Raw genomic sequence first — 25,220 nt, forward strand, 5'->3', positions numbered from 1 at the left:
TATGATTTAGGATGATGGTATTACAACAGTTACTATGGTAGATGTCCAGAAGCAGAAGAAGCAGAAGAAATTGATCTATGTGGTAATCAGGGAAGGCTTTGAGAAGTAGGCCAGTGTGGTGTGCTGGTAAGAGCAGGGGACCACAACCGATGGCCTATAGCACACTACCTTTTTTTGTAAATCAGATTTCTTGGAACACAGCTATGTGCATTCATTTACATATTGTTAAGACTGCTTTCTTGCTACAACAGCAGAGTTGAGTCACTGTGGCAAAGCCCATGTGGCCCACAAACTTAAAATATTTCCTATCTGGCCCTTTAAAAAAAAAGTTTGTCAACCACTGGTTAAGAACGTGGTTTCTGTTGTCATGCAAAACTGGGTTCAAATTTGGCTATGTAATCTGTAACTTCACTCCAGGGATGTTTATACTGATACACAGAGATTTCACATACAGTGCATTGTAATACCTGGTGTGTATTATATGCTTATTAAATGTTATTTTATTAAAGGTTAGATTTTATTTTATTATGATTTATTATTTTAAGTGAACTATAACTTTTAATTCAAATGGGGATTAGAATCTCTAAATTTAAGTACTCCCTACCCCTACAATAAAAGTTCAAGAAACTGGGAAGGGTGTCATCTTATTGTAAGAAATTTTCAAGAGTTGCACAAAATATTGTATAGGGACAATGATATTGATGTAAGAGCCAAACAACATAAATGTACTGAATAGTAAAGCCCAGACTTTAAAATACAATTAATAAAGACTGAATAGCATATTAAATATTGTAGGAAGCCATGATAGTCAATTAAAAGAGAAATTAAGATACTTTATTAAAACTTAGAGCAAAATGATATTTAAAAGTGAATATAATAAAGAGGAGACATCACTACTAGCCTTACAAAAATAAAAGATAGTATTAGGGAATAGTATGAAAAATTATATGGCAATAAATTAGTTGACCTAGGTGAAATGGACAAATTAGTACAAAAACACAAACTATCAAAACAAGAAGAAATAGAAACTCTGAATATAGACTCAAAAATCCTTATATCAAATCTGGCAACAAATAAAAATTATATACCATGATCAAGTGGGATCTATTCCAGGAATGCAAGGTTGGTTAAACATGAAAATCAGTCAGAAAATCTATTGATATACCATATCAATAGAACAAAAGACACATGATCATCTCAATAGATACAGAAAATCATTTGATAAAATCCAACAGATTTTCAGGGTGAAAACATGAAACTCAACAAACTAGAAATAGAAGGGAACCTCCTCAACTTATAAAGGACATCTGCAAAAAACCTACAGCTAACATCTTTCCTAATGGTGAAAGACTGAATATTTCTCCTTAAGATCAGGACATAAGCCTAATAGAATTGGAGAAAAATAGGTCTACGCAAGAACATGTACACAAATGTTCATAGCAGTGTTATTCATAATAGCCCCAAAATGGAAACAGCCCAGTGTCCATCAATAAATGAATGTATAAACAAAATGTTGTATAGCCATGCAATAGAATATTATTTAACCATAGAAAGGAATGAAGTACTGATAGATGCTACAACGTGGATGACTCTTGAAAATATTATGCTAAACAAGAAAGTCAGACACAACAGGCCACATTTCATTTTATATAAAATATCCAGAGTAGCCAAATCCATAAAGACAAAGAGTAGATTAGTGTTAAGGGACAGCGGGAATGGGGAGTGACTGCTAATGGTTATGGGGTTTCTTTCTGGGGTGAAATGTTCTAGAACTAGATAGCGGTGGTGAGTGCACAGCTTTCAAAAACCACTAAATCGTACACTTTAAAAGCGAACCTGTAAAAAGTGTAAGTGAATCTAATATAAAATGATTTTAAAAAACATAAAGAAGAGTTATAGAAGATTGAATTATAAGGAACCCAGATAAACCCAGAACTAGCAGATAAAAGGAAATACTCTCATTTTATATCTTTTGTCCTCAGAACACCAGGAAAAATTAATGGAGACTGCAATCTAGCCACACTTTGGTAAAGTTGTTTTGTTTTTTAATTTTAAAATGAAGGGGAAAAAGAACCTAAAGAACTCCAAACAGATAAAAAATAAAGGGAGTGAAAATATCAGCTTGTGATCAGACTTCTGTGTCATTTAATGACATAAGGAGTAATGGAATAATGTCTATGAAATTGCAGTGGAATAAGTTTACGATTCAAACTTGCTTTTCCAGCTGAGCTAGCATTCAATATGCATAAGAACAAAAGAATGATCTTCTCAGCCATACAAGGGCAGACATACACATACCACCACCGCTGCCAACGACAACAACAAAAAATGCATACTTTGCTGCCCAAATAATCAAAATCAAGAATTCAAGTTTGAATTCAAGGAACTATAAAATGATGAAACAAATGACATTTAAATAAGTTGTTCCTATTTTGTTTTTAAACAATTCAGATGTTAAAAATAATTCTTACAAGGTGCCTTATGGTAGAAAAAATAATAATATTATGGGTCCAGTACCCCAGGTCACTTCAAAAACACAGAGAGAGATGTATAAGAATATCACATGCCTCATTTTACAGATTGTGGAGTCAGTAAATGTTGTTTTATTCTTCACATTCATAGAAAAACTATATTTAAGAAAAAAGGAAAAAATGCGATCAATGCAAAAAGAAAAGAATAAGAAGCATGACAAAATGCGAAACAAACATATTGCAATTATCAATAGTTTTGGTCTCTTATTGAAAGGTAGAACCTGCCATGCTGGGTGGAAAACAAAAACTATTAAGTTTTTTAGAGACAAAGCTAAGCAAAATAATATCAGTTAAAGTAGAAGGATGGCAGTGCAATAATAGACAAAAATAAATTTTAAAGTGTAGGTGGCATATTTGTAAGATGACAGAATTCAAAGTAAAAAGCTTTAGTCTGGTCAAAAAGGATAATTTATATTGGTAAAGATGTAATCCACACTGAAGCTTTAATAGCCATGAATCTGTTTGTACTGGTCATATAGAATTAAAATACATAAAACAATCTGAAAAAGAAAACATGGCCTTTGGTGTCAGATTTGGATTCAAGGGAAACATGCCAATAAACATGTGACGTTAAGAATAAGGAAAGGACAAAAGTGGACTTGGGAAGAAGCAGAAGTGATGACAGTGGCCCAGGGGTGATAGCAACAATGATGTAGATTCAAGATTTGGGATCGGAATCCACAGTTCTTGTCCCTTTATTAGCTCTACCCCAAGGATTACAAAACAAGTCAGAAGTCAGCCCACAGGTATGTGCGCGCGTGCGTGCGTGTGTGTGTGTTTAAATGCCAGTTCTCCACAGTCACCGCCGTTCTCTATTGTCTTATATTGAGCCCGTTGGGGCCATTTGCCTTTCCCCTGCCCGCCCCCCACCCCAGCCTCTGTAGGCATTTCAGTGTGTGAACCCTGGGATGAGGTAAGGGAGATGGCTAAGGAAAAATGGCTAAGAAAATTGTGAGTCTGAGTAATAAGAGGAGAATGAATAATCGTAGTAGTTCAAAAAGTAACAATTGGGCTTCCCTGGTGGCACAGTGTTTGAGAGTCCGCCTGCCGATGCAGGGGACACGGTTTCGTGCCCCGGGCCGGGAAGATCCCACATGCCGCGGAGCGGCTGGGCCCGTGAGCCATGGCCGCTGAGCCTGTGCGTCCAGAGCCTGTGCTCCGCAACGGGAGAGGCCACGACAGTGAGAGGCCCGCGTACCGCAAAAAAAAAAAAAAAAAAAAAAAAAGTAACAGTTGTACACACTTAAAAATGTTAAGATGGATTTTTTTTTTACCACAATAAAAAATAAGTTTAGAAACCTAAAAAATGTAGTAACAATTATAAATCAGCTGAAGCATTTAAATCTGTTTGTCTTAAGAGGATTGTGTTCACTCACCTGCATTCAGTTTGCTTCATTTTGTAATAAAAAGTAATGGCTTATTGAGACATTGATACATCACTATGTAAAAATTGTCCCCTTGCTCTTAGATTAAGGAAGTCAACTTTAATTAAAATACTGTCTCATTTCCTCTCTTTTCAGTCTTAAAATTTTTGTAGTTGCTGTAGTTTACTTTCATATCACCTTCCTTTTTCTGTCACCCTAATTGGAAAATTTTAGTTTTTGGTTTGACACCTGCTTCTTAACTGCCACAAAACATATTAATTATGCTTGTTACTGTTATAGAAACATAATGTTCAGCTAGCTAACTAGCATGAATAATCCATCACTAAGAATCATTAACTGTAGTAATTGCTGTCTTTAAACAAGTAAAGACAGTCTTCTGATTATGTGGCTGACAACTTAAAACCATAAACCCAGTTTCACCTAAAATATAATAGTGTGCCAGCTGATATTTCAAGAAATGTTTTCTTCTTTCTCCCTTTTAGAATAAGTTGTAAGTGAAAACCTTTAACAGAAAGATCTCATTTTTCAAATGGATGCAGAATCCCAACCAAAACATACCTTAGAACCCAGCTTTCTAATCCAGCCAATTTCTTACTGTAAAACTCACTTTATGCATTCATCAGCCCCTTCAGCCCTTATTCATAGCCTGTTTACTTTTAATAAACTGTTTAATTTGTATGTTTAGCAATGGTTCAATAATATAAACTCTCTCAATATAAATGGGAGGGGGAAAAAGAACAATGGAACTAAAAGAGCTTCGTTATCTGAAAAGTACATGTCTTGAAACCTCAGTGAAGTCCTGTGACACATGAGCCCTAGGACAATGGGAGATGCTCAGTGGGTATTAGTTGGATGAGTGAAGAACAGTAAGTTCAGAGTGACAAAGAGGATACATTGTTATGTTTCCAGTTTTCTGAGAAAAAAGTAGATTACATGTTTTCTTTAAGTTTCATGAAAATGGTAATAGAAATTTTGGTGCATAAGTAGTAAATTCCCATCATTGGCAAAACACCCAGCCAGGACAACTTATTTTCAGAGAAATTAAGAAAACCAAAGTTTTGCTTTTTATATGTGTAGTTACATATATGTATTTATCTGAATATCTAAAATAATGGTTGTTAATGTTGGGATATTTACTTTAGACATGTGCATATGACGGCTATTTACTTTAGACATGTGCATATGACGGCTTTCTCTTTTCCTGGTTGGGTTTAGAAAGCTCTCCGAGAAGTATAATTTCATCAGCACAGTTAGGTGTGGGAAAATAAGAACAGGATGACTGCACACAGAAATTAATGAAATAGAAAAGGCCACATTGAGCAATGGGTTTGCAATCATATGTTCCTGATACTTGTTTGCATTTCGTGTAGAGACTGTTATTAGTGTGTGAAGATAGGGTGAAAGCTTTGAGGAGGCGGTGGGTGTTGTGCAGAGGGAGATCCAGAGTACTTTACTGTTTTTTGAGACTAGACTTTTACCTCGACCTGTGCACTGTGCTAGTATGTTTATATACATACACTATCCCCCTTAATTTCTATAATAATCCTATGAGACAAGTACTGTTTTAGTCCCCATTTCACAGATGAGGAAAATGAGGCACAAAAAGTTGTGTAGGTTATCTCAGGTATCACCACATAGGACCAAGTTTGCATCTTTTTTAAGCCTAAGCGTGGCTTATATTCATTACTTCAGAAGTGACCAACATCTTCTGTGTATTTCTATAGACTTCTCCATAGTTACTGCATACCGTTTGTGTCATACACCTTGCATTCTGCAACTATAAAGTCTCCAGCATTCTTAAAAAAAAATGAGAACATTTACAATTATAGGTCTTACCATTTTAAAAATAACGAAAGCAATATTTTAAAATTCTAACTTCAGACAAAACTGGAGGATGTCCAGTGATCCTACCAAAAAATCCACTGCGAGGTTACTTTAAATCAGATATCTCAAACTTCCAGCTGGACAGACTGAAATCCTCCCACCTCACCTCATCCCTACTGAATTGTTTTTGCAGAGTTTATGTTTTAGAAAAAACTTCTTTTTCTTTATATGCCACAGATGCCACTCCTCTCTATTACACTGGCCCAATTCACATATCTGACATCTAAGTTTGTAATCCTGGCTTTAAATCATGAGTCCTTGGTAAATCGAAAATATATTGAATTATTAACAATTTTTTGGAATATATCTGGTAAAATGAGAGAGACCTGTGATTATACAGAGTAACTCAAGCTATATGAGAATAGTTTTTCAAAGCATAGTCCCTACAGACTAAGGTTAGATTATAGAGCTGTCAACCATGTCTATTAATTTCCTATTAATGTTTTTTTCCCTGTAGAAAGAAGCAGGAAGTCAGATTTTTCTTAAACCAGACAGAAAATTTGAGATGTGTCAAATTGCAAGTGCTTACCCTGATGGACGTGTAGGTTTCCCAGGGAGTAGTAGTATTGGGGTTGTCAGTAGTCAGAATACAATGATAAATTGTCAATGGCATTTTCAGGCTGTCAGCTTGATTGACAGGGTAAAATTATTTGGTTAAGTGCTATGCAACATTACCATGTATGATTTGTTTTAATAACTTTTATAATAGCTAAGGTAATAAAGAAGCTTCTAATGTTAGCAAAAGATTACTCTTCATGTGTGAAAGGGCAACATTTTAGAACTGTATACTGTCCTGTGATACAAATGGATTTTCTTCCAAATTATGTTTGTATAAGATTGAACTTTATAAAAATGCCCAAATTTGACTGTTTTTGACCTACAAAAAAGAAAAAGACAGTTCACATGGTTTAACATAGTACATCAGCTATTCCGACCTAGATATAATTGTTTCAAACTGGGAAAGTGTTTTTTCAACAGAAACTAAAAGATGGTTTTGTTTCTAGGCTAGTAATAAACACGCATTTTGGCCTTGCTTCCTGCTAGGCCCTGTGCTCACGTGGATGGTCATTTTCTTGCTCCATCCTCCTAAGTCTTACAAATATTGGACTTTTCCAGAGCTTGGCCATAGGCAGGCTATTCACCACACTCTCCAGGAAATCTCATCCTTCCTGATAGTCTTAAATGTGCTGACAACTCCCAAATGTCTCTCTATCCCAGACCTCTACTCTGAACTCTAACCTCATTTATCTAACTGTACTTCCTTGCCTCTTCAAGTGAATATCTCATAGGCATCTCAGATTTACCTATCCAAAACAAAATTTCTGATCTCCCTCTCTCACTCCTCTCTGTTCTTAGTTCAACCTCTGCATCTTGGTGAAGGGCACCTCCACCCACCTTTTTGGTCCAGGAGAAACCAAGGAGTTGTCCTTCCTTTCCATTACCTATGTCCTATTCAGTCTATCTCTTATGTAAGAATAGAGACTCTGTCTACTTCTTTTCTATCTCCATTGTAGCCACCTTAATCCAGCCACTAACTCCCTTCACCTAGATTGTTGCAATAACCACCCAATTTGTCCTTAGGCTTCTACTTCTGGACTCCCTTGAAATCCATTCTGTAAATATCAGCTTCTTAAATTGTTGTGCATTTAGGAGAGAATGCAACATCCTTGCTGCCTACAAGACCCTATATGTCCTGGCCCCTACCTACGTAAGCCAGCGTCTTCTCTCCCTTTTGTTCAGTGATTTCTGTCAGTTCCTCACGGTCACAAAGCTCTTTCCTGACCTCAGGGCTTTGTGCTGTTCCCTCCACCTAGAATACTGCTTTCCTCTTTAACTCTTACTGATCCTGCAATGCTCAGCTTAAATGACACTTGCTCAGAAAGACCTTTCCCGGTCCTCTCTCTAAAGTAGGCCGCCATGATTCTATCATATAGCACATTGTAATTTTTCTTCATTGCATTTAGCGCAGTTTGCAATTAGACATTTATATGTATGTTTATTTGGTTAATATAAACGCCGTAAGGCAGGCACCTTGTGTACTATGTCCAGGGCCCAGTACATAGTAGCTGCTATCTGCTTAAAGTGAAAAACAATCTATCTTCGACGTTGGTGCTTGAAGGAAGCCAGATTGTTCAGAAGAGGAGGCAGTGATGAGGGGCCTCTGGAAGTGTGTTGTATAATATGTGAAACATGGACTGGTCTCAAATCTCATCTTCATTTGGGGTGAGTTAACTCAACTTTTCTGAGCCCCTAGATTGTAAGCTTTTGAAAGCATATACTTTGTCTATTTTATTCACTGCTGTATCCCAACAGTGATAAGAAGAGTCCCTGGTGTATAACAGATGATTAATAAATATTTGTTGAGTAGATAAGCTTCTGTTTCTCCTTTTGCAGAGTTCCTTTCTAGTGACACTCTGAGAGGGTTAATAAAAAAAGTCATAGGAAGTACCTAGTACACAGCAGGTGCTCAATAAATGCTGGAAACCCTAATGCCTTTTTCAAATAGTAATTTTGATTTTTTTTTGCACACGTGATTCTCAAAAGCCCTGGGCCCCCATGAATATTGAGAATGGGGAGACAGTGAGGTAGGTGCATTAGAATAATTTCTGTAGTGTTTTTCAAACTCCTTGCACTTGCATCTCACCTCCACTGCTTGCTACAGAGTGGCTATTTTTAAGTATATTATATTCCTCAGGTGTGTTGAGGCAAAGGTTGAGAAACACGTCTAAATCTTGCCTAGAACCAATGTCACTGGAATAATAACTGATAAATGAAGCCTTCATTATCAGAGAACTGTCAATTTTAGGCAAAAATATTTTTTAAAAAATAAAAGAAACCATGCAATGATTGTTTAGTGTTGCTACAAAAGGCACATTGAGCGGTAATTTTTAAATAATCAAGTTAGTGAATTACAATATCAAATGACTTCAGTGCTGGAAAGAATCTTAAAGATCAAAGACCAACTCTCCCATTTTACTGATGAAGCCCAAAGCGTTCTCTAAGACCACCTGAAACATTGCAGCTTTTTGAAAGGACCTCAGTTCCACTGAACTGCAAGGTCACTGAAGACAGTGTTTAATTGTTGCTTATATCCGTGGTGTTTGCACAGTGCTAGGAACATATTAAACATTCAGAGTATGAGTCTGTGGGATGAATTAATAAGTGATTTTATGAACAAACATGATCACCTGTCTGTTGCACAGGGATTTGTGTTACACAAATCATATTCAAGGTTGATCTCATCTGTTTTCAAAAAGTTCCCTCTCATTACAGTAGCCTAAACTGGTGATATCTTAATCTCTCCCCGCACCCTGCCCTTTCGCACTTGCGCGCACACGGACACACCCACCCATGAGTTAAAGTTATTGAACTTGTAATTATGGCTTCTGGCTGGCCTCTGTATATCCAGATGATCCAGAGATAGAAATATTTCTTAACACCCTTCTTACCAATTGCCAGGTGTTAAATCTCCAGCCAGAGTATAAATGTCAGGGGTATCCGGTACCCTGAGCTTCTGTATCCTTATAGGTCTTTTGTCTTTCATTCTTGGAGCTGCCAGGATCTAGATTCAGTACCCTTTGTCCTTTGTACCCCAGACATTTTTTCCTTCTCTAGCTATACATTTTAATTTTTTCTCCTATGCCACATCTCAAAAACAGGCATTTCTTGGGGTGGATTGATTTTTAGCAAGGCATTGATGTATGTGAGTTGAACCATCTAAAAAGGCCATAGTAAATCTGGGACAATTTGAGAAATAAAATAAATCATGATAGCAATGGACTGTAATGCATATAAAATAAATACCCATGAGTCCATACTCATACAAATAAGTAACTTGAATACATTACTAAAAACGAGAGAAGGGATAGCTCTTCCTTACAATAGAAGTCCAACTGATGAATGTAGAAAGAATGACAGAAGTAAAAAAATCACCATTTGGCAAACACCATGTTCATTGTTGCAGATAAGAATAACACATGGATGTTAAAATGAGTGGCCAAAAGTATAATGAGAAATAGGATATTTGCATTGTCTTAATGTATCCACCCATGAGATACTTTTCTAAACATTGGAGGATACTAAGGGGACAAGACAACAAAATGCAAGGTGAGAACCTGGATAGAATCCAGGACCAGGAAAAGGACATAAATGGGATAACTGGAAACATTTGAGTAAGGTCTATAGATCAGTTGGTAGTATTATATCAATGTTAATTTCCTGATTTTGATTATTATGTATCAGTTATAAGTAAGATATTAACATTTGGGGAAACTAAGAGTATATGGGAATACTTTGTACTTTGTCAACTTCTTTCTAAGTCCAAAATTATTTCAAGACTAAAATTTAAAAATTTAAACTTAAAAATAAATAAATTAAAAAGTTCTAACATTTTCTAACATTTGAATGGCCCTTTATTTAAAAAAAAATGCTAAGAAATAGGGAAGTTTTTTTGATCCTCCCTTGACACAGGAAATAAATGCCCATCATTTCTGTGATTTGCCCAAGGCTACCCGTTATAAAGTCATGTGTCCTGTTAGGTCCTCACCACGGCAGCTTCATTCTCATAGCTACTTTACAAAGAAGAAGGAGAAGGCATTATGATTCCCATTTTATAGACTTGGAAACAGAGTTCCAGCAAGAGTAAAAGATTTACTGCTAGGGAGTGGTGGAATGAGAGCTAAAGTTCAAGTCTTCTCATACTTAATCCAATTTTCTTTTCATTCATATTCCGTACATATAGTTATCTCTCTCTTTTATTCAACAAATATCTATTTAGAATTTTCTAGTCAAGGCACTGCACTGAGCACTGTGCATACAAAAATGAAAATTACTTTTTGGAGGCCGCCTTCAATGAGGTGAGTTTTGAAAGAGAAATAGAAGTTAGCCAGGTGAAAAAAGCCAAGGACATCATTCTGAGCAGGGAGGGTGGTAACTTGACCTCTAAAGATGGCAGCAAGAGTACCACAGAACTGGCCTTGAGGCCCAGCATCCTCACAGTTCCTTTTATTCACTCCTCTGTAAGCAATTAGATCCCATCTACCAGTGAAAGGCCACTTACAGACTGCGGTTTAAAAGTAAACTTTATTTTCTTCACATTAACTTTGCTTTGGGAATTGTTGTAGAGTTTACTTGCATTCTGCTTCACTGGAAAGCTTAAGTTAGTCTTGTCGCCCGTACATCTCTGTGGTCCAGCTGGCTGGCCTCAACAGTTCCTCTGTGCGGTGCTACCAGTCGGACCTTACCAAAGTTATAATGGTGCTGGAGAAGGGTGGCTGGATAACTGATGTCAAGAGAAGATGCGCCTGCCTAGCACCAGGGCAGCAGAAAGCAACTGACCAGAGAACAAGTGTGGCCTCCAATCCTCTCACACTCTGTTCCTGGGTTGAACATACTGTCTCAGCTTAAATTCTCCAGCTGGCAACAGGAGATTCTTCAGTTCTGGTAGCTTGGCTCCAAATTGTGTGTGTGTGTATGTGTGTGTGCGTGCTCTTGACTACTTTACAACCCTTAACTTGCTAAACCCCCTTTCTTTTTTAATTACAGTAATTTTCAAATTTTTATTTATTTACTTTTTGTTGTCGTTGTTTTGGCTGCACAGCATGCGAGATCTTAGTTCCCCAACCAGGGATCAAATCCATGCCTCCTGCCGTGGAAGCATGGAGTCTTAACCACTGGACCGCCAGGGAAGTCCCAACCTGCTGAACCCTTTAAGTGAAATCTCTCTCTTCAGTTTATCTAATCTGGCCACACATCACGCAGTTCAAATTATCTGAGTTTGCCTTTCCTTCACTGGTTTCGCACATGTGCTCAGATTAGTCCAGATTAGTCCATGAGGGGGATGAATTCCACATTGTGGGAACTTAAGGCATTAAACTCTTAGATTCATTCATCACAATTCTGCAAATAACTGTAGCCAAGTCCAGGGAGAGTAAAACCCGATGATTATTCCCTGCATGGTGGATAATCTTGGATATTTAGCTTTGGATGCCGTTGTTTGGGTGGCATATGTAATATATGCATCTGTATTTGAGCAAGATGCAATACTAGTACAGTAGCTACTACTGATGCACAATTAGGGCAGATGAACTCTTCGCTTGTACAAGAACCCTCTTCAACCTGACCTGGAGGGGGAGAAGACAATGCCTTTTATATGGTTTATTCAGTTGTGATCTTTTGTTCTGAGCCTGTCTTCAAACATCGGAATGATAAACTTTGGGGATCACAGGTGTTGTTAGGTTTATCCATTGCAAGGCTAGCCACTGAGTTGCAGGAGCTTTGAGACTTTAAGAATCGAGATAACAAGCTGAAAATTCAGTAATGCCGATTTCAGTTTGTTAAACCATGCATTGGCCCCAGGTTGAAAATTTTATGGGCCTCTACTTTATGGCTGAGGAATTTGCCCAGAATCTCTGTTAATAAAACTAAATTCCCCATTGTATCAGTTTCCAATTGTATCATCAATTGTATTGGCATAAAAACTTCAAGCCATGTCAGCCTTACGGATTTGATTGATATGGTAGGGTGGAGGAACGATGAGTAATACCTTTATTATCTGACTTATGTATGTCTTTAAATGGTATGCTATCTTTCAACCAAAATTACTTGTTTTTCATTAACTCTACAACACTTGTATATTCTACTGATGTCCTAATTTCATGACATTAGAGTGATTTCTGTTGCATAAATGATAGCTTGCCTTGCTTATAAAATGTGCTTCGACACACTCAATGTCTTCTTCAAACTTATACTGCATTGATTACATCTGGCAGCCCTATATGGTGAAACTTAGTTATGACCCTTCCAATTAAATTATGGTTGGAAACCCACCTCTGCGGTACAGCTCAGTGATCTACTAAATTTCTCAGTGACATTCAGAACATGAAATAATTTTGAGAGAATATATTTGCAATACAAACGTGAGCAGACGAGAAGATTTTCAGTGTGTATTAATTTATATTTCAAGTCATTACTTGTACAGTTTACTTCCCAACCTAATTCTAACCAAAGATGAGTAACACTGCATTGGCAAAAGTATGTGCATAAGATATTTTCATATGCTTAAGCAGAAATATCAAGTACGGTGCTTACGTATGAGTAGATTTGCAGTGAAAGATGTTCTTAAGGCGGGTTTTCTACACCTGCTCCCAGCCTTGTTCTCAGCTAATGAACCTGCATCTTATTTCGTGGAGAAAAGGGAACCCATCAAAAGACTTGCGCAACCTCCCACTACCACAGTGGCTCTGTACCTACCACCTAATAACTACCACCTAATAGCTCTGTACCCATATACTTTAACTTTTCTCCTGTTTCTGTAGGTGAATTGTCTGTGCTTCTAAGGCCACCCCCTCCCTGGGCACAGGTCCTCAGCCTTCTCACCTCACAATCCCGCTCCTGCAACGCCCTTCTCTCCTGAATCATCAATTCCCCCTTCTCCCCTAGAGCATTACTACCAGAAAACAAGCATCCTGTTTCTTCTCCTACCTTAAACAAACAAGCAAACAAAGAAAACTCCCTCTTTTTTTTTTTTTTTTTTGGCTGTGTTGGGTCTTCGTTGCTGCACAGGCTTTCTCTAGTTGCGGAGAGCAGGGGCTACTCTACTGTGTGGTGCATGGGCTTCTCATTGCGGTGGCTTCTCTTGTGGAGCAGGGACTCTAGGGCGCACGGGCTTCAGTAGTTGTGGCACGTAGGCTCAGTAGTTGTGGCTCGTGGGCTCCAGAACGCGGGCTCAGTAGTTGTGACGCACGGTCTTAGTTGCTCCGCGGCATGTGGGATCTTCCCCGACCAGGGGCTCGAACCCGTGTCCCCTGCATTGGTAGGCGGATTCTTAACTGCCATGCCACCAGGGGAGCCCAAAGAAAACTCCCTCTTGACTCACCCCTTCTCCACCCAGCTGCTGCCCGATTTCTCTGTTCTTCCAAAGAGTTGTCTTTGCTCAGTTTCTGAGTCCCCTCTTCCCGTTCTTCTATAACTCACTATGATCACGTTTCACCCCCTCTCCTCTTCACCCTCTCCATTCTAACTGTGTTGGCTTCTTGCTGATCTTTGGACTAAACAGGCACACTCATTCCTCAGGCATTTGCTTTTGCTGATCCCTGGCCTCCAACCCCAGGTATCAGTGGTTTGCTTCTTCCTTGAAGACTTTGTTCAAAAAAAAATCACTTGTTCAGTAAAGACTTTCTAATCATTTTATTTAAAATTGTGATAGTCCTTCACACCCCCTCACTCTCTTATCCCCTTATGCTGAGTTTTTTTTTTTCTTTCCAGGATATTAACACATTCTAAAACACTATAAAACTTTTTATTTTCTAAATAAACTCCATTATAGGGGTTTTTGTGGATTTGAGTGTTTAACCGGCAAAGCTAATATAGGTCCCCTCTACGACCACATTGAATGTCCCGTGACAAGGAAGGGGCCTGGGTTTGGAGCCAGTGAGCGGCTATCACTGAGTGATCTGAGTTGTCACTCAGATCTCTATCATCTGAGTGGTGTTGGGCTGTCTACCCTCTTCAAGTCGCAGTTTGCTCACCTGTAAGTGGGCACAATATACTTAAATCATTCACTCAGCAAATGTTGAGGACAGTCTTAGACCAAGCAATGGGCTAAGTCCAGCCAGTCCTGAGTGAGACAGATGTAATTCATGGAGCTTGCAGTCTAGGGAGGAGATAGATATTAAACAATAGTCCTAGAAACAAATGTAAACAGTGTGCCTCTCACGCCACCAGTGCCTAGTTTTAACCTCAGTTTTACTGACACGTATATCCTAGTTGATATCCTACTAACTTGGTTTTCACACTTGATTGTGTCCTGAAATATCTCTTAAAAATACAGGCAACGGAGGTCCATGTCTAGAATTTCTGATTCAAGAGGTTGGTGATGTGGCCTCCAACCTGCATTTTCACCTCATCCTAGGAAATTCTGATGCAGACCCCACACTGAGAAGTGCTGATTTAAAGAAATAGCTTTATCATCTTTCTTTTTAATAATAGGTAACAATAAAAACATTTTAAAGTCATATCATTTTGAATAAATTATGCTCTCCCAGAAGCCATTTATTCCAGGACTTTTGCCTCACGTTAATGATATTAATTATCCCTAGAGGCTATACACACACTATCTAATCATACTAGAGTCTCAATCTTAAAATAACTCACCCACCTGAGGGCACCTTTTTTTGCCTAGTAGGTTTATTGCAAAAAACAGAAAGAGTTTTAAAATGTCATCCATTTACATGGCTAAAAAGTACAGAATAGCAAAGAGAGCCACAACCAAAAAGAATATTGACCTCAGAGAGCCTTCCTGCCACAGACACTAAGGAAAGCTATCAACAGATGGTGCTGACTGCTGCCATGATTAAGCCTTGCAGATTCAAACGTGAACATAATTTCACTCCGTTGACATAATTATGCTAAGGCAAGTAATTTTGATATATGACATGTGGCCATGTTCTACAATAAGGGCATAAACCCACGAAAGTATTCCTTTGTAAATAATCATAAGGTAAGTTAGATATTACTCAATTCAGATTGATTGAAGCTTGGAAAATCTGACTTGCAGGTTAAAAACAAAAGCACACCAATGATGATTTATTATTTGTCTTTTTTTTTTTTTGGCTTCTTCTCGTGACTTGTAGGATCTCAGTTCCCTCACCAGAGATTGAACCTGGGCCACAGCAGTGAATGCCCAGAATCCTAACCACTAGGCCACCAAGGAACTCCCTATTATTTGTCTTTAAACCTACAGTAATATCATAGTTAGCTGTGTCCAAGGAAGAATTTGTTTTCCTGTGTGTCTAGAAAAAGACAATTGAAATGTACCCTAGTAAATATCCCAGTATTTTGTTTCAGATGCCTTATGGTAGTTTACCTAACTGTATGTTATTTGTATCCCTCCAGAATCTACCAAACAGAATAAGTTAATATTTTTGAGATGGTTCAAGGTCATCATCATGAATCTCTAACACTGGGTACTACATTAATACCCTGATCTTCATAAGAAATGTGCCTGTAGTAAGTGGTCCTAAGTGGTCCTAAGACTTCAAGGCCTTATTGTTATATCTGCGTAGTTTAGGCCTTAATATTACTTTTATCAATCTGATAAGTAAGTTTGACCATATTTTTATGTGTTTAAGAGCTGTTTAACATTCTTTTGGTAACCTGTCTATTCATATCCTTTGCCTATTTTTCTATAGGATTTTTGTTGGGTTTATTGAATTATAGAGGTCTTGTACAGAACAGAGAACTTATCCCTTAGTCCAGCAGTGCCCAACCTTTTTGGCACCAGGGACCGATTTCGTGGAAGACAATTTTTCCACGGACATTGTGGGGGATGGTTCAGGTAGTAATGTGAGCGATGGGGAGCGATGGGGAGGGCAGATGAAGCTTCGTTCACTCGCCGCCACTCACCTCCTGCTGTGTGGCCTGTTTCCTAACAGGCGGTGGACTGGGGGGTGGGGACCCCTGCCTTAGTCTGTAATTTAAGATTTTTCAGTTTGTCACTTGTCTTTTGACTTTTCTCATATGGCTTTTGCTGTGCAGATTTTTATCTTTATTTAGTAAAATTTATTAATCTTTTCTTTAATGGCTCCTGGGTCTTTGTCACACTTAGGCCTTCTCCATTTCAACACTGTGTGTCTAATACATGTGTGTATAATATATATATTTATATATATGTATACAAATAATAGTACAATATAAATATATGCAACCTATACATATATAATGTATACATATGTGTGTATATATATATACGTATATGTTTGTATGCATGAACCATATATATGCATATATATATATATTTACTTATGAATGTATGTTTTAAAATTCCCATGATTTCTCACTGGAATTTTCAAGTTTCAGTTTTCACTTTTAAAGTTTGGTCCATCTGGAACTTATCTTGATTCAAAATAATAAATTAGAATATTCATTTCTTTATTTTTTAATACCTGGATATTCTGTTCTCCTAACACGAGTTATCACTTACTGAATAATCTCTCTTACCCCACTGATTTGACATGCTAAGTTCTATCGTATACCAAATTATATTTCTCACCATCCCTATTCTAATTATTATAGCTTTTTAATACATTTTAGTATCTCATCACTGTTCTTTTTTCCTCAGAGTTTTTCTTGCCGTTCCTGCTTTCTGATTTTTTCTACATAAACTTTATTTTTTATTTATTTTTTAAGAATTTATTTTATTTATTTTATTTTTGGCTGCGTTGGGTCTTCGTTGCTGCGTGCGGGCTTTCTCTAGTTGTCCAAATCTTTTTTTTTTTTTTTTTTTGCGGTACGCGGGCCTCTCACTGTTGTGGCCTCTCCCATTGCGGAGCACAGGCTCCGGACGCGCAGGCTCAGCGGCCATGGCTCACGGGCCCAGCTGCTCCGCGGCATGTGGGATCTTCCCGGACCGGGGCATGAACCCGTGTTCCCTGCATTGGCAGGTGGACTCTCAACCACTGCACTACCAGGGAAGCCACAGTTGTCTAAATCTTTTTAAAGCCATCTGCCTCCCTGCCTCCCACTGCCCTTTATTTCTACATTTTATTTGTTGAAACTGAATCAGTTGTCCTATGGAGTTTCCCGTCATCAGGATCTTGTCAATTACACCCCCACGGTGTTGTTTAACATGTTCATCTGTCCTTATTTTAGGAAGAATACCCTGTAGGAGATTAAGTATTCTATTCTTTTTGCGTCTATTTCTCAGCGACGTTTCAGTTTTTCTTTAGTGTATACCTTCCTTGTTTCTTTATGAGCATATTTCTAGGATTTTTAATGATATAACCTCTAAGAAGAGCAGTTTGGCAACACTGATCAAAATTACGAGTACATGTGTCTTGTGACCTAGCAACTTAACTTCTAGGAATTTATCCTGCAGAGATAATTGCACACCTGTGAAATGATGTATTTCTGAAATTACTCATTGCCTCATTATTTGTAATAGTAAAAGATTGCAATAATCTAAATTCCCATTGGTAGGAGACTAATTAAGTAAATTATAACATGCCCATGCAGTGAAATGCTTTGAAGCTGGTAAAAGAAAAAATTAGGAAGTTCTTTATGTAATGATGGGAAATATTTTCCAAGATATGTTGCTAAATGAAAAAATGAAGTTGCAAACCAGCGTGTGTATATTATGTTCCGTAAGAAAATGGGAAATACATATACTGAATATACATAAGATATTTCTGGAAGATAACGCTGGTTGGTTCCACCAGGAGAAATTGGCTGACTAAGGGACAAGAGAGTGTGGGAAAGAGAATCTTCACTCTATGCCTCTTCATACCTTTTGAGTTTGTACTCTGAATGTTTTACCTATTTAATTTTTTTAGCTTAAAAAATTTAAGTATTGTAATGTATTATGTAACAGGTTAAGATCCCAATTAACATAAGTTATGTTTAAAGCCTGTTGTAGCATTATTTGGCACACAGAATTCAAGCAGAGTCAGTCTTGTAGAGGGAATTCCTGCCCAACACGGACAGCATGGCACAGTAAAATTAGCAAGGAATTTGAAGCCTTCAGGCAAAAGTTCAGATCCCTTTTCTATTCCTTAGTAAACTTATGAACATGGTAAAAATATCTTAAACTTACTACGTTTCAGTTTCTTAAGCTACAAAACGGGGTTACCTTCACCTACCTTCCAGCTTGTTATGAGGATTAGCAATAACTTGTATTACGTCCAGATGGCTGATCCATTATGTTATTATTTCAGCTCTAGAATTCCATGAATTAATTGGTCCCTGGGGAGAAAATTGAGGTCAAGGATATATTTTATGGGAATAATTTTCCTTTTCATTTTGAAACTTAAATATTCCTATCATATTCTTGAAGTTTATTAGCTTGAACCTAGTCTTCAAGCTCCCAACCAGTCATATGTAGACTCTCAAGCAATCCTAGAAGTGAGAAATCGGGCAACATATCCCATTCTATTTGGGTGGCCTCCCATGCACTTGTCTCAAGTTGAGCTTTGCCTCTCATTGTTTTTCTCACTGGGACTGTAAAACTGTATATTTAAAATGATAGTTCTAAATCTCTGTTGCAGTGTAAAACCTACGAGGCTCAGGATGCCCATCATTCAGTCATTCTTTGCAAGGCCAATGATGTGAATTTTTTAAAAAAGCTAAGTTGAGAGAGCGATTTCATTTTATTCCAATTTACTTATAGACAAGTCTCATCTGCAAGATAGACTCCGACACATATCTTGGAGTCCTAAAAATATACTCTGAAATCTCTCTGACACAACTAGCTTTAACTTTCGACAATGCTTAAGAGATGTAAGAGGCAACCCACAAGTTAACAAAGCGAAAAGCCAGTATCCTTGCCTGCGTTTCACCAGACTCTTCTGGATCCTTCAGTAGTTAACTCAGAGGAAGAGAGCTGCACCCTAACAGGTCAGGGCAGTGAGCGCTGGTGCTCACGATATAAGACCCATGAGAAATCCTTCCCATCTTACCTGTCCAGTAATGGGAAAAGCCTTAAGGTGCTATGCAAGGAGCTTGATGGGGACCATTTCCTATCAGTGAGGACTATTAAATTTGGAAGACATTCAGAAGAAACGAATTAAGCCTATATCTCTACAGAGCTCTGAAAAGAAGAGAGGTTGATTACCATTTGGGGTAGTTTAACTCTGCCTTGTGGAGAAGAAGTACACTAGCTCCCTTTATTTTTATTTTTATTTTATTTTTTGTCTGTACAACATTTACATTGGCTGATTTCCTTGATTCACCTTTCTACACACTTCCTAAAGCTGTTACTATATTGTAAATATTTTTCTGAAAATCACAGGGAAGTGTACCAGAATGCTTTCATAGAGCCCTTTATATCTACATACTTATGTTCTACTTGTTTGCCCACACTCAGCAATAAAAATTACAAGTTGCTTTTTCAGTCATTCACAGTGATGAACAGGAAGAGGAAACCAAAGTACTGTTAGAAATCCCCTATTACAGTGTGGCAGGTTTATAAATAGAGTTAACAGGTGGATATTTTCAAACAGCATTAATACAATGTTAGTCAATATCAGGAAAATTTTGTACTTTAAGTTTATAAGAGTTTAAAAAACAAAGTAGTGAAATTATTTTTTGACATGTTCTTTCTTGCTTTCACTTTTCCCACAGTCTGTAGTCCAGCAAGAGACCATTTAAAAAGGAATGTATGTAACTTAATTTCCACAGGGTACAGAAAGTATGAGCCATGAGGATTTTGTATTTTTTCTTTTAAAGAAAGAGACACTTAATTTAGGTTGGTGTTTTGTATCAGTTGGAGAGTTCCTTCTGTCAGTTTCTAGCGTTTCCAGCACAAGGTGAAGAGAAAAGAATTCTAAGACAAAATCATAATATTTTTTTCCAGATTTCTTAAATAGGATGCATTTTAAAAATATGAGATATTGTGACCTCTCAAAACAGTGAAGCAACTGTATGAAATATTAAGTCACAAAGCAGCCTATGAATGTTCTAATCTTCAGCCTGGCACACGATAGATGCTCAGTAAGGAGTAGGTTGAAGCATATGAAGTTGCTGATATCTGACCACTTTGACTTCCAAAAATGGCAGTTTCACAGGATTCGATATAATACTAATATCCTTCATTATTCACCTTGGTGTCAGAATCCCATGAGCCTAAACCGTCTTACTAAAAGAGCAAGCAGGTCTTGGTAATGTTATAGTTATTAGCCAAGATAAGGAAGTATATTTGTGTGGCCTTAACAGACACTGAGGCAAAGTGAACCTATGCATTTCGCCTCAGGAGAGTTTAGATGTCCCCAAACCCTCACACACAATCTTATAAAACAAGGCAAGAGGGTAAAGCTAAAGGAGCAAAATAACAACAGCCGTGAGGGCTGCATTATAGTGGGGAGAGACAGAGAATCTGAAAAGGAAAGAAAGAAGGAAAAAGAAAGAGAGAGAGGGAGGGAGGGAGGCAGGGAGGAAGGGAGGGAGGGAGGGAAGAAGGAGAAACAGAAACACTGTAATTATAACCCAAATATAATTTAATAAAAATACGAGTATAAATACCTAGTATCTGGGATACTTTGGTGTGTCTGGCCAGGAGCCCTAACCACTACTGTCCTCTATTAGGATATCATCACATTACAATAGTGTTTTTACACTTCTGACTGTAATTATCAAGACAAGTTTAAAACTGGCTTTGAGTGCTCTGAAAGTCTTTCTGTGAGAATTTTTTCTTTAGGTTGGTGCACCAAATAACTTCTCGGGATTTTTCACCTCATTTCTCAGCCTTTCAGGGTGTACTCAAGTGTTAGTGAATGACTGAAAGATGAGTCAGGCTACTACTCCCTCCACTGGCAAAATAATTGAGAAGCAACCTTACATCTGGGTATTTTTAGACTTTTAGGGACACATCCAACTTTTAAAAACTTTATTACACAAGCAACATTTTAATATTGAAAAATTAGAAAATCAAATATTTTTGAAGCTCTGAATAAAAAGGTGAATATCTCTTTGAACAATGTAGACCTAACACATGAAGGAAAATACCCCAGAGGCATCTCTTGTGTCACCCTGTTCTCCTCTACATCCCTAGTAACTAGTTGTCAAGGATAAATATTTATCGTACGAGTGAATGAAATTCTGTATTCACATTTGAAGTTTTGGGCTTTTTTTTAAACATCCATAGTAGCTCATTAAATATCCTTTGTGTACAAGAAGATGTTCCATATAAATGACTTCCCTTCCTCATGTATAAAATGAGGGGCTGGACAAGGTGTTTCCAGCAGAAAGGTACAATCTTGTAAACAGCTAAACCTTCAGGCCAGGGAAGAGAGCAAGCAGAGGGATTTCTTAAAACATTAATGGGTAAGCTGAGACCATTAATGTATGGCTTAGTTCCAAAATGGCCTTGGGCCATGCATGACCTTGATAGATGATGACTTTTTAACCTGTCTCTCTGAAACTGTTCACTGAATTTTGCCTAAGGGCTTGTGTGTCACTTGTTTAGCTTTCCCAACAGCACATTCCAAAGGAAGTCTTTCACTGGCCAGTAGGAAGTCTCCCCCAGTTGTGCCAAGCAGAATCATTCATTACCATTTAATGGAGAGCCCAAATCATAGTTCCAGGAGGGCTAAGGACCTGCCAGCTCACTGGTTCTTGGGGGCATTGACTTTGTTTTCCTCAGTAGTCACCAGCAGTAACCAAATGCCTTTGGAATTCCAAAAGGAGCCTCCTTATCAGTTGAGATCTCTCAAAGAAAGAGAGTATGTTTTTAAAAAGAGACGCGTTTTGTGAGGCTCTCGCGACTGATTTTCTGTTTTTGATTCAAACACTTGTACTATGGTCAGGAATCAATGTTACTGAAGACTAAATCTGTTTAGCCTACTTCTAGCTCTGTACTTTCAAATATGGTAACCACTAGCCACATGTGGCTGTTTAAATTAATTAAAATTCAACAAAAGTAAAATTCTTGTTCCTCAGTTGCATTAGTCACATTACAAAACCCAATAGTTACTAGTGTCAAATGACTACCTTATGAACAAGAACACATACGTAATATTTTTATCATCGCAGAGAGTTCTGTTGGACCACATTTTTCTAACTTTCTGAAGGATACAGAGTAATCAAATATTTTGGATTTTAATTTGAGAATTTCTTATGGCCTAAGGTAGGAAAACTTTTGGCCAGAGATTTATTTATCCAGCATTTATTTATTGAGTCAAAACAATTTCCCAAATTTCCCAAAACAATTTACCAAAACAATTTCCCAAAACAATTTCCCAACAATTTCCAGCATTTATTTATTGAGTCAAAACAATTTCCCAAAACAATTTCCCAAAACTTTTGGCCAGAGATTTATCTATCCAGCATTTATTTATTGAGTCAAAACAATTTCCCAATTTATTGAGTCAAAACAATTTCCCCAAAAAAAAATAGCCAAGAGGCTATTTTTGTTGTGAAATATTCTTGAAGGTTTATAGCCCCTATCTCCTACGAGATAGATGATGTGGCCCAGGGAGGTTACTGGGAAAACTCAAAAACTCCTTGGAAGCCTTCGGTACTTCCAAAGAAAGGCAAGCTTCTCAGTTACTGTTCATCTTCATTCCAATTAGCCTGAGGACTATATATTAATTATATTAATATATACCAAAGCACTTTATAAATTCTGGGAAGTTTTGGCACTGTAGCTTCCTTTGATTATTTCTCCACATTTCTAGGACTAGTTAGTCCCTAAATGAGCAGCCCGCCATAGACTCTTCCAGCCCTAATCTACCTCTTGGATGCATGCAAAATACTCAAGAACTTTAAACCTATAGCAGAGCCAGCTCAGCACTGGCTGCTATATGATCAGTAATTCCAAGCCACAGAATTCTACCAAATCACTTTGGGATACCACTGGTACAATACTGATTCAACCAATAATTAAGGAATATTCAGTGATTCAGAAAAGGCTAATATTGCAGTTCTTTCCTATTCTGATTATTGAGGTATCCCATGAAAATAAACATTTTTTTTTTTTTTTGCGGTACACGGGCCTCTCACCGTTGTGGCCTCTCCCGTTGTGGAGCACAGGCTCCGGATGCACAGGCTCAGCGGCCATGGCTCACAGGCCCAGCTGCTCCGTGGCATGTGGGATCTTCCCGGACCGGGGCACGAACCCGTGTCCCCTGCATCGATCGGCAGGTGGACTCTCAACCACTGCGTCACCAGGGAAGTCCTAAACATTTTTTAAAAGAAAATTTTCTAAGTTTGATTTAAAAAATTAAAGGAAAATTATTTTTTAAAAGGTTATAGTCTTGATTTTAATACAAATATAAAATGAACAGATGTCAGAGATTTTATTTAGCTCATTAATTAGTGAGAGATCCAGTAAGATGTTACAAACGATTCACGAGAGACTCCAGAAAGCAGATGAATACATAAGTCTGTCAGGAATACTGAAATATGTTTGTTTAACAGGTGCAAAACTGGTCAATATCCACAGGACAATAATCAGTTGCATCCCACCATCCATGTACACTGTGCATTTTTATAGACATTTGCATCACTATCAATTCTCTGCAATTTAGAGAATTTTAAAATTGTTCAAAGCCTATGAAGGGCCCAAACCCGTAGTCAGAAAACTTGGAAGGGTATTTCTAGGTAATGTATAGTTTTTCATTGAAGATGCCCAGTAATCATCTTGGTCCATTTCCGAGTCTTTTATAATTGTTTTAGGGTAGAAATCTTTATAGGTTACTTTCTCCCTAGTTCTGCTTCTTTGATTTGCCTGGCCATTTTCTCCTTGTTTGAGAGATACTCGATGAGCTTTCTTTTTTGCTTGATTCAATAGAACAGGAAAAAGAACCTAAAGATGTATCTTATTGAAAACTCTAAGTTAAGAGACTATTGAAAAGGGTCACAGTGGGCTGAATAGCTGAAGGGAGAAGCGAAAGAAAGAAAAAGACGAGAAGATTAATTCATTTACATCAGAATTTCATAGATGTTGCAATTACAGAATTAAACCTCTTTGTTTCTCTTATTTCCTTGTTTCTGACCTCTTGGCTTTAAGACACATCTCAATTTCATAACACCTTTTTTAGGACAAAGAACATTTTAAAAGGAAAAAAATATACACTTCTCTTTAAAAATAGCACAATGGAATATATTTATTCATACCATAGCATATTATTCCCTTAATAATCAGAGTTTAAATCTAAGTCTTCTTATCGTTCTTCTGAATTACATTGGGCCATCATTTATCATGCATATGACATTATACTTTTCATAATGTGTTTTTGTTTTTGTTTTTGTTTTTTTGCGGTACGCGGGCTTCTCACTGTTGTGGCCTCTCCTATTGCGGAGCACAGGCTCTGGACGCGCAGGCTCAGTGGCCATGGCTTACGGGCCCAGCCGCTCCGCGGCATGTGGGATCCTCCCGGACCGGGGCACGATCCCGCGTCCCCTGCATCGGCAGGCGGACTCTCAACCACTGCGCCACCAGGGAAGCCCCATAATGTATTTTCTGATCAAAACTTTTTAGTGCTGTTGTGATTGAAAATGTAATCTTAAGGCATTTCAAAGAATAGTGATGTGTTCTTTACACTTCCATTTGATTCTTTGATTTATCCATCCCCATGTACGTATACAGCTAATCTTGAAAGTTAACAGCAAGCTTTTGCCAGCTTAGCACCTGAACAATAGTCCTTCACAAAGCATGCATAGGTAATTCACCTTTTCTTGCTTTGAAAACACTATGATTTATCCTGAGAAATCTGGCAAATTCTTCTGCCTTTAATTGTACTGCTTGGGATCCAACAGACAGTTCTTTGTATATATCCCAAGGACAAAAGATTTATCTACTAGTGCAAATTAACTCTTACACGTGTCTTCTGTTCTTGGGTGCTTTAGAAAAAAATCTGGTTTTTGTTTTACAAGAAAATCAGTTGGTTCATTTCTCTAGTGATGCATGCTTGCCTCACTTACAGTAGGT

General features: G+C 37.7%; 1 protein-coding gene and 1 long non-coding RNA gene across 2 annotated transcripts in view; one reads left to right on the forward strand and one right to left on the reverse strand.

Moving 5' to 3' along the window:
* Positions 1 to 25,220, forward strand: part of SERPINI1 (serpin family I member 1) — a 68,434-nt gene that overhangs the window by 7,895 nt on the left and 35,319 nt on the right. The window lies entirely within an intron of this gene.
* LOC117312217 (uncharacterized) overlaps positions 2,585 to 25,220 on the reverse strand; it is a 233,884-nt gene continuing 211,248 nt past the window's right edge. The window contains exons 4-6 of the long non-coding RNA XR_004526492.2: positions 23,291 to 23,465; positions 18,436 to 18,538; positions 2,585 to 2,627 (exon numbers count right to left, since the gene is read on the reverse strand). This is a non-coding gene — a long non-coding RNA (uncharacterized lncRNA). The remainder of the gene's footprint in view (positions 2,628 to 18,435; positions 18,539 to 23,290; positions 23,466 to 25,220) is intronic.

Source organism: Tursiops truncatus, chromosome 4 (assembly GCF_011762595.2).
Source record: "Tursiops truncatus isolate mTurTru1 chromosome 4, mTurTru1.mat.Y, whole genome shotgun sequence".
Lineage (NCBI taxonomy): Eukaryota > Metazoa > Chordata > Mammalia > Artiodactyla > Delphinidae > Tursiops > Tursiops truncatus.